The sequence below is a fragment of the Triticum aestivum genome, chromosome 5A (genome assembly GCF_018294505.1).
Source record: "Triticum aestivum cultivar Chinese Spring chromosome 5A, IWGSC CS RefSeq v2.1, whole genome shotgun sequence".
NCBI lineage: Eukaryota > Viridiplantae > Streptophyta > Magnoliopsida > Poales > Poaceae > Triticum > Triticum aestivum.
This window is the reverse complement of record NC_057806.1, coordinates 191,166,569-191,178,129: the sequence shown is the minus strand read 5'-3', so window position 1 is coordinate 191,178,129 and position 11,561 is coordinate 191,166,569. Positions and strand designations below refer to the sequence as shown.

The following is an 11,561-nucleotide window of genomic DNA, read 5'->3' as shown; positions in this document are numbered from 1 at the left end:
AAACCATGGGGAAGAAGATGCCCCGGTCACACGTGCTGATTTTCAGGAATTATAGAACATGGTTCGAGACCTTGGAAGGATGTTTCACGAGCGACCTCCAGCAGGTGGCGATAGGGTTCGACACCGACAACACCCTATTGACCCACTTGACGAAGTTGGGGATGAAAATTTCGTGCATGCTGTTGTGGATGGTGACTTGGAGGATGATAACAACAGCCATGGTGGACATGTGGCTGCTGCTCATGGGCGTGGTGTTGCTGCTCATGGAGGGCAGCGAGGAGGACAACTTCGAGGGGAAGGGCATGGTCCTCGTGGGCACTACTATGACCCTCATGAGCGTGTTGATCGTGGTCATGGAGATGATTTTGATGATTATGATGGTGTCCCATACCGTCATGCTGCTGAAGATGGGCGTCGTGCAGAACGTCGTGATCGAGATGGTCGAGATGACATAGCAAGAATCAAGTTGCATATCCCCAAGTTCACAGGAAAGGAAGACCCCGATGCATATTTTGATTGGGAAGAGCAGTGTGATCAGATTTTTCGTATCCATAACCTTGCAGATCCGAAGAGAGTAAACCTTGCTTGTGTTGAGTTTTCTGGTTATGCACTCACTTGGTGGAATCAACTACAAGAAAATCAACTGCTGCTAGGCCGTGATCACATTGACACTTGGGAAGAGATGAAACAAGCCATGAGGCGAAGGTTTGTTCCTTCACAATATCAAAGAGATCTCCGAAACAGATTGCAGCGTCTCAGCCAAGGTACGCGCACGGTGGATGAGTACTATAAAGAGATGGAATTGTTGTTGGTTCGTGCTCGTATTCATGAAGATGAGGAGTCAAAGATGGCAAGATTTTTGCATGGTCTCGACAATGAAATTTCTGATTTTGTGGAGATGTTTCCCTATAACACTCTACAAGATATTTTGGAGCAAGCAAAGCGCACGGAGAGGAAGGTGCAGCGGAGTGGTCATGGACGGATATCTCATAACCGCACCACCACACCATGGCAAAGGTTGCAGCCAAGTGCCTCTCATGGTGGTTCTCAGTTTCAGCATACTTCACACCCTACTGCCACCCGGCGAACAGCGGCTTCATCGGCATCATCACCAGCCCCTAGGAATGTGGACAAGCGTGCTCCTTCTGCTGCTGGAAGTACCTCTAACCCCACGGCTGTACCATCATCTCGAAGCCGAGATATTGAGTGTTGGAAGTGCAAAGGGCATGGTCACATTTCTTCTGAATGTCGAAACAAGAGAGTTCTCTTTGTGAATGAACAAGGTGAATGGGAATCTGAGAGTGAGCATGAAGATAATGGAGCATCGGGTGATCATGAGGATGAAGAGGGCGAGAAGAGTGGTTGTGATATTCAGGCCGACATGGGAGATTGCTTTGTTTCTCGTCGTGTGCTTAGTGTTAATGCAGCTAGAGAAGAGAAAGGCAGCGACATAATATTTTTCACACCCGTGGCACCATCAAGGACAAGGTTTGCAGAATTATTGTTGACAATGGCAGTTGCAACAACATTGCAAGTTCAGATTTGGTAGAGAAGTTGGGACTGAAACAAAGAAGGCACCCAAGTCCATATAAGATGCAATGGCTCAATGATTGTGGTACACTTCGAGTAAGCAACATTGTCACCGTTCAGTTTTCCATTGGGAAGTACCGGGATCAAGTGGAATGTGACGTGGTGCCAATGCAAGCATGCCAATTGCTGTTGGGAAGACCTTGGTTGTATGATCATGATGTGCAAATCAGCGGCCGTACTAATCGTCTCTCATTCCAATACGAGGGAGAGCGCATATCTTTGCTCCCTTTGACACCCGAAGAAATATTGATGGATGATCTGAAAAAGGAAAGAGAGAGAGTGAGCGAGAAACACTTGAGTGACATCCACCAACATAGTGAGCGAGAGAATCCAAAGCCAAATAAAACCCCACAGCTTAAATTGACCAAGACATGGGAAAAACAGGGATTAGTTATGATGGCTAGGAAAAGGGACATGAGAGAGTTGAGAGAACCCAATTCCGTGTTCTTTGTACTTTTGTACAAGGACAATTTTCTTTCTACTAATGAATTAACCTCCACCACTCCTAGTGTTGTTGTTGAAATTTTGCAGGGGTATGAAGATGTGTTCCCCGAGGAGATACCACCAGGGCTGCCACCACAAAGAGGCATTGAACACCAAATTGATTTGGTTCCAGGAGCCCCATTGCCGAACCGACCACCATACCGCACAAATCCGGAGGAAACCAAGGAGATTCAGCGACAAGTTGAAGGCCTACTAAACAAAGGTTATGTAAGGGAAAGTCTCTCTCCTTGTGCTGTACCCGTTCTTTTAGTGCCAAAAAAGATGGATCTTCCCGAATGTGTTGTGATTGTAGGCCTATTAACAACATCACCGTGAGGTATAGGCACCCCATACCTAGGCTTGATGATATGCTTGATGAACTTAGTGGCGCCACCATCTTTTCTAAAATTGACTTGCGAAGTGGCTACCATCAAATTAGAATGAGAGAGGGTGATGAATGGAAAACTGCTTTCAAAACAAAATCTGGTTTGTATGAGTGGTTAGTTATGCCATTTGGATTGACAAATGCACCTAGTACTTTCATGAGATTAATGAATCATGTGCTTAGAATGTTCATTGGCAAGTTTGTGGTTGTTTACTTTGATGACATCCTGATTTATAGCAAAACTTTGGATGAACATGTTGAACACATTCGGTGTGTGCTTGCTGTCCTAAGAGAGGAGAAATTATATGCTAACAAGGAAAAGTGCACATTTTGCATAGAAAAAGTTGTGTTTCTTGGCTTTGTTGTTTCAGGTCAAGGTGTGGAGGTAGATGAGGAGAAGGTCAAGGCCATCCGTGAGTGGATGCCTCCACAAAATGTAAGCCAAGTACGAAGCTTTCTTGGCCTTGCTGGTTTCTACCGTCGGTTTGTGAAGGACTTCAGCACCATTGCTGCCCCAATGAATGAGCTAACCAAGAAAGATGTTCCCTTCAAGTGGGCAAATGCACAAGAGAAGGCCTTCCAAGAGCTGAAAGAAAAATTGACATCTGCACCATTGCTTGCACTACCCAACTTTGGTAAGACTTTTGAAATTGAATGTGATGCAAGTGGTGTTGGTATTGGAGGTGTACTAATGCAAGAAGGCAGGCCTATTGCATATTTTAGTGAGAAGCTAAGTGGTCCAACTCTAAATTATTTAGTTTATGACAAAGAATTATATGCACTTGTGAGATCTTTGGAAACATGGCAACATTATTTGTGGCCTAAAGAATTTGTGATACATTCCGACCATGAATCTTTAAAGCACCTTAGGGGTCAACAAAAACTGAACTTAGACATGCAAAATGCAGTGAATTCGTAGAATCTTTTCCCTATATTGTCAAGTATAAGAAAGGAAAAGATAATGTTGTTATTGATGCTTTGTCTAGACGCCATATTTTACTCTCACAACTTGATACTAAAATTCTTGGGCTGCAAAGCATCAAAGAATTATATGCCAATGACCCATATTTTGCTAAATCACACTCATAGTGTAATGAGGGTAAAGGTTGGGAAAAATTTCACTTGCATGATGGATTCTTGTTTCGAGCTAACAAATTGTGCATCCCAGATTGCTCTGTTCGTTTGTTGCTTTTGCAGGAGGCTCATGCTGGTAGTCTCATGGGACATTTTGGAGAAAAGAAAACTGAGAGTGTGCTGATTGACCATTTCTTTTGGCCAAGGATGAGACGTGATGTTGTCAGCTACATACTACATTGTGAGATTTGCCGCAAAGCTAAGTCGCGTTTAAACCCTCATGGACTTTATACGCCCTTATCCATTCCTAGTACACCTTGGGAAGAGATTTCTAGGGATTTTGTTCTTGGATTACCACGCACTAAGAGGGGGAGTGATTCAGTTTTTGTGGTGGTTGATAGGTTTAGCAAGATGGCTCATTTTATCCCGTGTCATAAGAGCGATGATGCTTCACACATTGCTGATTTGTTTTTCAGGGAAATCGTGCGGCTACATGGAGTACCACGCACTATTGTTTCAGATCGTGACACCAAGTTTCTGAGCTATTTTTGGAAAACGTTGTGGGCAAAGCTAGGGACAAAGCTTCTCTTTTCCACTACATGCCACCCACAAACGGATGGACAAACTGAAGTTGTCAACCGCACGCTATCCATGATGCTGAGAGCAGTTTTAAAGAAAAATTGAAGATGTGGGAAGAATGTCTCCCCCACGTGGAGTTTGCATACAACAGGGCAGTACATTCGACCACTAAATTTTGTCCTTTTGAAATTGTTTATGGTTTCAAACCTGCTGCTCCCATAGATCTTTTGCCTTTACCATTGCAGGAGCGAACCAATCTTGATGCAAGTAAGCGTGCTGACTTCGTGAAGAAAATTCATGAGAAGACCAAGGAAAATATTGAGAAGATGACTGAACAATATGCAAAACGAGCAAACAAGGGAAGAAAGAAGGTGTTGTTTGAAGAAGGTGATCTTGTGTGGGTACACCAGCGGAAGGATCGTTTCCCAAATCAACGCAAATGCAAGTTGCAGCCACGTGGAGATGGTCCATTCAAAGTTTTTGCAAAGATCAATGACAACGCCTACAAGATTGACCTTCCGATGGATTATGGTGTTAGTCCAACTTTCAATGTGTCCCACCTCTCTCCATACTTTGGACCATCAGAGTCGAGGACGACTCCTCTTCAAGTGGGGGAGGATGACGAGGACACCACAACCATCGACAAGTCTCCAACAATTATAGGTCCAATCACAAGAAGTCGCGCCAAACAAATAAGTGACCAGGTGAACGCTAACTTAAGTTTACCTTGTAACCTTGATGACACAACTATGATTTCATCTCCATTGTTGATGGTTGAACTTAGACATAACATGGAAGCAATCCAACAACCTATGAGCTCTTGAAGCAACCACTTTGGAGGAACAAGTTGCAAATGAAGCTGATGCTGTCAGTTTTTACCTCTCATGTTTTGGTGTGGCACACCCATGTTATGGAGATACGGGGCCATAGGGGTACATCAATAGAAGCTACATCAAATTATCTTTCCAATGCAAAAAACCTCACATCATTTGGAGTTGTGAGTCAAAAGTTCTAGCCATTCTCGTGGAAGGTGTACAGCCTATCAAGACTTCGCGAATTTCCGAGGAGCTCTGCAACAACTCCCAAAGTTGACTGCTTATTCACCCAATAAAGTCATGCAAACCTGCTTACTTTTGAAACCATTTTCACACCTAGCTAGGGGGGTTGTCCCTGCTATAAAACCCCATCTCCCCATCCTCTAGAAAACCTTATGTCAAACCATTCAGCTACAAGCTTATGCAGCAAGACTGCTAGAGAGATATGAGAGATCTTGCTACCTTTGCTCTTGTGATTTCATTTGGATTCGCGAGAAGGAGCCTCAGGTTCCCCCTAGTTCATGCTCTACGGTTCCGGCCGTTTTGTGTGGATTAGTCCCAGTTTGTGGTTCTGCGATTGTTCGGACAGCGGGTTGGAGTTCTTGTAGCTTCGGTCAGCCATCCCCAACGTATGGGTTGCATCCAACCTTATCAGGTATAAAGCTAGTTATCTCGGCTGCTTGCAGCTAGTTATCCCGATTCGATCCTATGACGTGAAGATCGGGCCACCTTCGAGCGTGAACTCGTTCATTGGGTTCCCACCTATCACCAGCTCATCAAGCTCAAGAACACCTTGCGACGCCCCCGATTTGACCGTACACCAATCATACACGAAAATGGGTACGATCAAGATCAAGGACTCACGGGAAGATATCACAAGACAACTCTAGGCACAAATTAAAATAATACAAGCTTTATATTACAAGCCAGGGGCCTCGAGGGCACGAATACATAAGCTCGAATACACAAGAGTCAGCGGAAGCAACAATATCTGAGTACAGACATGAGTTAGACAAGTTTGCGTTAAGAAGGCTAGCACAAAAGCAACAATGATCGAAAAGGCAAGGCCTCTAGCCTGGGAGCCTCCTAACTACTCCTGGTCGTCGGCGGCCTCCGAGTAGTAGTAGGCACCCTCAGGGTAGTAGCAGTCGTTAAAGGTGGCATCTGGCTCCTGGGCTCCAGCATCTGGTTGCATCAACCGGAAATAAGAAGAAAGGGGGAAAGGGGGGAGCAAAGCAACCGTGAGTACTCATCCAAAGTACTCGCCAGCAAGGATCTACACTCCATATGCATCGGTATCAATGAAAAGGGTTGTAACTGTGCACTGGACTGCAGAATGCCAGAAGAGAAGGGGAAAGCCTAGCCTATCGAAGAGTAGCATTTTCTGGAAACCACCATCTTGCAGCAACAGGAGGGAGTAGAGTAGCATAAAGCAAAGTAGTAGAAGTGTTATCAACCTCGGCGAGAGATCCTTTCTTGACTCCTTGCGAGAAAGCAATCCTAGAGCCATACTATGCAGTTTTCATCATAAACCAATTCTCATCACAAGTATCCAGTTCTAGTTGTATCGATCGGGATACAACTCCAAGTGTCCGTTACCGTAGGACAGGCTATCGATAGATGTTTTCTTCCCTGCAGGGGTGCACCAACTTACCCACCACGCTCGATTAACTCTGGCCGGACATACTTTCCTGGGTCATGCCCGGCCTCAGCCAAACAATACGCCGCAACCCGGCCTAGGCTTAATAGAGAGGTCAAGCACGCCGGACTAAATCTATGCCCCCAGGGGTCATGGGCCATCTCCCCGGGAACTCCTGCACGTTGCGAACGCAGCCGGTGAGCAGACCTAGCTACCTCCTTCAAAAAGGCAGGTGCTTACGCAGTCCAACCCGGCGCGCGCCGCTCAATCGCTGACGTCTATTAAGCTTTGGCTGATGCATACGACGCAGAACGCCCATAATATGCCCACGTGATGGTTAGTGCTATCAGGCCAGAGCCCCCTCGGATCAAATATCCAAATCGTAGTGGATTACGAACGCGCGGTAACAAGCAGAGACTCAAGAAAGATGTGACCCCATCGCCCCGCCTCAAGGACTTGCGGCAAGGTCTAAGAATGCCCGGCCACGCCTCGTAATTATCTCGCGGGCACCACCCAGGTCAACCCGACTCCACATCACTCGCATTTAAGCTCGCGTGGGTACCCCTCAGGGCCGACCCGTCTTTCCAAGCATCGGTGGTAAAGTCCAAGTATCCGTGTGTCCAAACATCAAGGGGAAAACCCGAGGAATCACCCCCGGTGAATTCCACTTGACGTAATCATCAAGGTGAACGTAAGAGGAACCACCCCCGAGGTTCACAGTTGAGGGATTGCACGACAGAGTCGTATCGGAAGTGGTTAAGGCAGAGTCACCCTCGATGACCACGACCGAATATCTACACTATAGGGTTAACATCAGAAGTGCTGTAGAGGTCTCACCCTCGATACTCGATAGTAACCCAGTAGTGTCGAGCAACTAAGAGGAAAGTGATGTGCGATGCCGGGGCCTGGTCTTCGGTCCCGTTGATCGGGTCTTCAATGATGAAGCAGGGGCAACAAGGACGAGGTGGGGGTCACTGATGGATCACTAACCAACCTATACTAAGCAGTTTAGGATAAGCAGGTAAGGTACAATGAGCAGGTCCCAAAAGCAGGCTATGCATCAGAATAGGAGCAAATAATTACAGTAGCAAAATCTAATGCAAGCATGAGAGAATGGAATGGGTGATATCGGGATGATCAAAGGGGGGGGGGCTTGCCTGGTTGCTCAGACAAGAAGGAGGGGTCGTCGATGATGTAGTTGATCACAGCGGTATCGGCAACCGCCACGGGGACTACCGAAGAGAAGAGGGGGGAGAAAGAGTAAATACATAGCAAGCAAGTGCATATCAGGACAACAGGCATAGCGAGATGTGTTCTAACGCAGTCCTAGACGTTATAGGTGAAGGGGGAATTCAACCGAGAAGGTGTTCCTGGTTCCGGACCTGTGTCAAACAGATGACCGGAGGGGGAATGTTCCATGTTCAGCATGCTAGGGGCATGTGACAGATGAACGGACCGTGTATTCGGATTCGTTGGATTTTTCTGAGCAACTTTCATGTATACAACTTTTTCATCCGAACTACGGTTATTTTTCAAGGTTTTCACAATATTCTGAAATTATTATTAATTATTTAATTTCGAACTAAATTGAACAAAAGCTAAGTGTACACAGGAATTCGTGCCTAGTGTGTAAGACAAGTGGGGCAGTGTACAGAGTTGACCCGGTCAACATTGACCGGTCAAAGTGAACAGTACGGGGTCCCACATGTTAGTGTTTTAATAAATTCTAAAGGATTTATTTAATCTAATTAGAAGGGACCCACTTGTCATTTGCTAACAGGCTTAATAGCATTGATTTAATACTAAACTAAACCTACTACTACTGCTAGCAAGCAAGGGTCGGTCGTACGTGCGAGAGACACAGCCAACGCTGTGCTCACACACGCACACGGGCACGGCGGCCAGAGTCCGCCGGCGCTGGGTGGGAGCAACGGCCATTGGCTAGCGCAGGGAGTGGCGGCCGGGAGCGCGCGGACATCGGCGGTGATGATGCAGCAGGCGGGAGTAGCAGCAATAAGTAGCAGAGCAAGGCGGAAGCAGCGGCGGCAGCAGAAACAGAGCAGCAGCGAGCGGACGCGACGCCACGACAATACAGGGAGCAGCAGAACAACGGCAGGGCCGCGGGCTACTGCGGCGCGGCACGCGTGGGCGTGCGGCCGAGCGAGCCAGCGCGCCAAGGCGCAGTGGACACGGGACTGGGCGCGCTGCGTGAGGTGGCTGGGAGCAGGCGACGACGGACGTGTCAGCGGCAGTCGGAGGTAAGGCCGGGGCGAGGCGCACGCGAGTGGGCGCGGGAGGCCGCGGCGAGCGGACGTGCGGGCGAGCGCGGGGGCGGCTGCAGGGGAGCGAGTGAGTGGGACGCCATGACGGGTTGTGAGGAGTGGAGGCGGACGGACGCGACCACGGCAGTGAGGCGGCATTATAGTGTGCAAATCAAGGTCGGTGCGAGGGGGAACGGAGGGGAGGCTCACCTCGGAGCTCGAGATGGCTCGGTGAGCGGCTTAGGAGCAGCAGAGGCATTGGATTCGGTGCGAAACTTTGGCAACCGAAGCAGGAAGAAGCGGTCGATCCCAAAGCTTGACGGTGCCCCGGTTGAATCTGGTGGCCGTAGTCGAAGTAGACGAGGCCGTCGCATCTCCTGGCAAAGTTTCAGCCAGTGGGGACGACAGTGGCCACGACGACGATGGCGATGCGGTGACGGGTACGTTCAGTTGCGAGTTCTAGGTCAAACAAGGAAAGGGGGAGATAGAATTAGGAGCTAGGGTTTTGGCCGAGGCGTGCCGCAGTGTTTTGTAGAGCACCGGGGTGTGCTGGATGGCCGCCACGCACGGCATGGCGCGGCCATGCCGGTGGATGGCCGCCACGATTCCCCCGCCTCCTGTAGCGAGGTTGGGGATGAGGTGGAGGTGGGCTGGGCCTTCCCTTTTGCAAGATGGTCCATAGTGCCAGTCGATTAGGTCCTCTATATCCTCTTTCTCTTTTCTCTTTTCTTTACATTTCTACCACTGTTTTCTATTTAGCTGCTATAGCAAATGAATTTAGTGGAGCTAGAAACTTGGCACAAAATTCAAGCGCAATATCTTGGAGCGGCACATAATGTTTTGAGTCATTTGGGAACTCATAATTAATTGTTTATTTTGAAAAGCTTACGTTTGTTGGAGTTGGACCACTTTATATTTTTATTAGGAATTAATTGGTGAGTCAAATGTTGTTGGTTTCAACATGACAAATGATCAGGGGAATTTGTATAATAATGCGAACATTTTATTTTGCATATTTGAGAAGTTTGAAATTTGACTTTAATTTGAATTTAAAATTTGGACTGGATTTGAATCAAAGTGATATTAGCAACAGTAACAATGATGATAAGGCATCATTAGAAGGGGATTACTGTAGCTTAACTATCGGGGTGTTACAAATCTCCTCCACTACAAGAAATCTCATCCCGAGATTTAAGTGGGGAAGTAAAGAGTAACTTCGGGTGAACTGACCCTCATAGGGTTAATTTTTCTGGTGAACAATGCAGGGAATGTGACAGAAGTATCTCTCGAGTTGAAATTTAACAAAACATCGAGAGCAAAGTATGAAGGTACCATGAGAAGTTTTAACGGGCAGACAATCATTCGATACCTAATCAAAAGGTGAAAGGGGTTAAGAGCAACAACAACAAAAAATTATTGCGTCTGATACAACAACAAAAAATTATTGCGTATTCGGATTCGTTGGATTTTTCTGAGCAACTTTCATGTATACAACTTTTTCATCCGAACTACGGTTATTTTCTATGATTTTCAAGGTTTTCATAATATTCTGAAATTATTACTAATAATTTAATTTCGAATTAAATTGAACAAAAGCTAAGTGTACACAGGAATTCGTACCCAGTGTGTAAGACAAGTGGGGCAGTGTACAGAGTTGACCCGGTCAACATTGACCGGTCAAAGTGAACAGTACATGGTCCCACATGTTAGTGTTTTAATAAATTCTAAAGGATTTATCTAATCTAATTAGAAGGGACCCACTACTACTGCTAGCAAGCAAGGGCCGGTCGTACGTGCGAGAGACACATCCAGCGTTGTGCTCACACACGCACACGGGCACGGCGGCCAGAGTCCGCCAGCGCTGGGTGGGAGCAACGGTCGGTGGCTAGGACATGGAGCGGCGGCCGGCGGCGCGCGGACACCGGCGGCAGCGACGCAGCATGTGGGAGTAGCAGTAATAAGTAGTAGAGCAAGGCGGAAGCAGCGGCGGCAGCAGAAACAGAGCAGCAGCGAGCGGACGCGACGCCACGGCAGTACAGGGAGCAGCAGAACAACGGCAGGGCCACGGGCGACTGCGGCGTGGCACGCGTGGGCGTGCGGCCGAGCGAGCCAGCGCACCGAGGTGTAGTTGACACGGGACTAGGCGCGCTGCGTGAGGTGGCTGGGAGTTGGCGATGACGGACGTGTCAGCGGCAGTCGGAGGTGAGGCCAGGGCGAGGCGCATGCGAGTGGGCGCGGGAGGCAGCGGCGAGCGGACGTGCGGGCGAGCGCGGGGGCGGCTGCAGGGGAGCGAGGGAGTGGGCCGCCACGACGGGTTGTGAGGAGTGGAGGCGGACGGACGCGACCACGGCAGTGAGGCGGCATTATACAACGCAAATCAAGGTCGATGCGAGGGGGAACGGAGGGGAGGTTCACCTTGGAGCTCAAGATGGCTCGGTGAGTGGCTTAGGAGTAGCAGAGGCATTGGATTCGGTGCGAAACTTCGGTGATCGAAGCAGGAAGAAGCGGTCGATCCCGAAGCTTGACGGTGCCCCGGCTGAATCTGGTGGCCGTAGTCGAAGTAGACGAGGCCGTCGTGTCTCCTGGCGAAGTTTCAACCAGTGGGGACGATGGTGGCCACGACGATGATGGCGATGCGGTGACGGCTACGTTCGGTTGCGAGTTCTAGGTCGAACAAGGAAAGGGGAAGATAGAATTAGGAGCTAGGTTTTCGGCCGAGGCGTGCCATGGTGTTT

General features: G+C 48.3%; 1 pseudogene; it reads left to right on the top strand.

Moving 5' to 3' along the window:
* The first annotated feature begins 218 nt into the window (after positions 1-218).
* On the top strand, positions 219-8,827 carry LOC123101268 (uncharacterized; annotated as a pseudogene).
* The last annotated feature ends 2,734 nt before the right edge of the window (positions 8,828-11,561 follow it).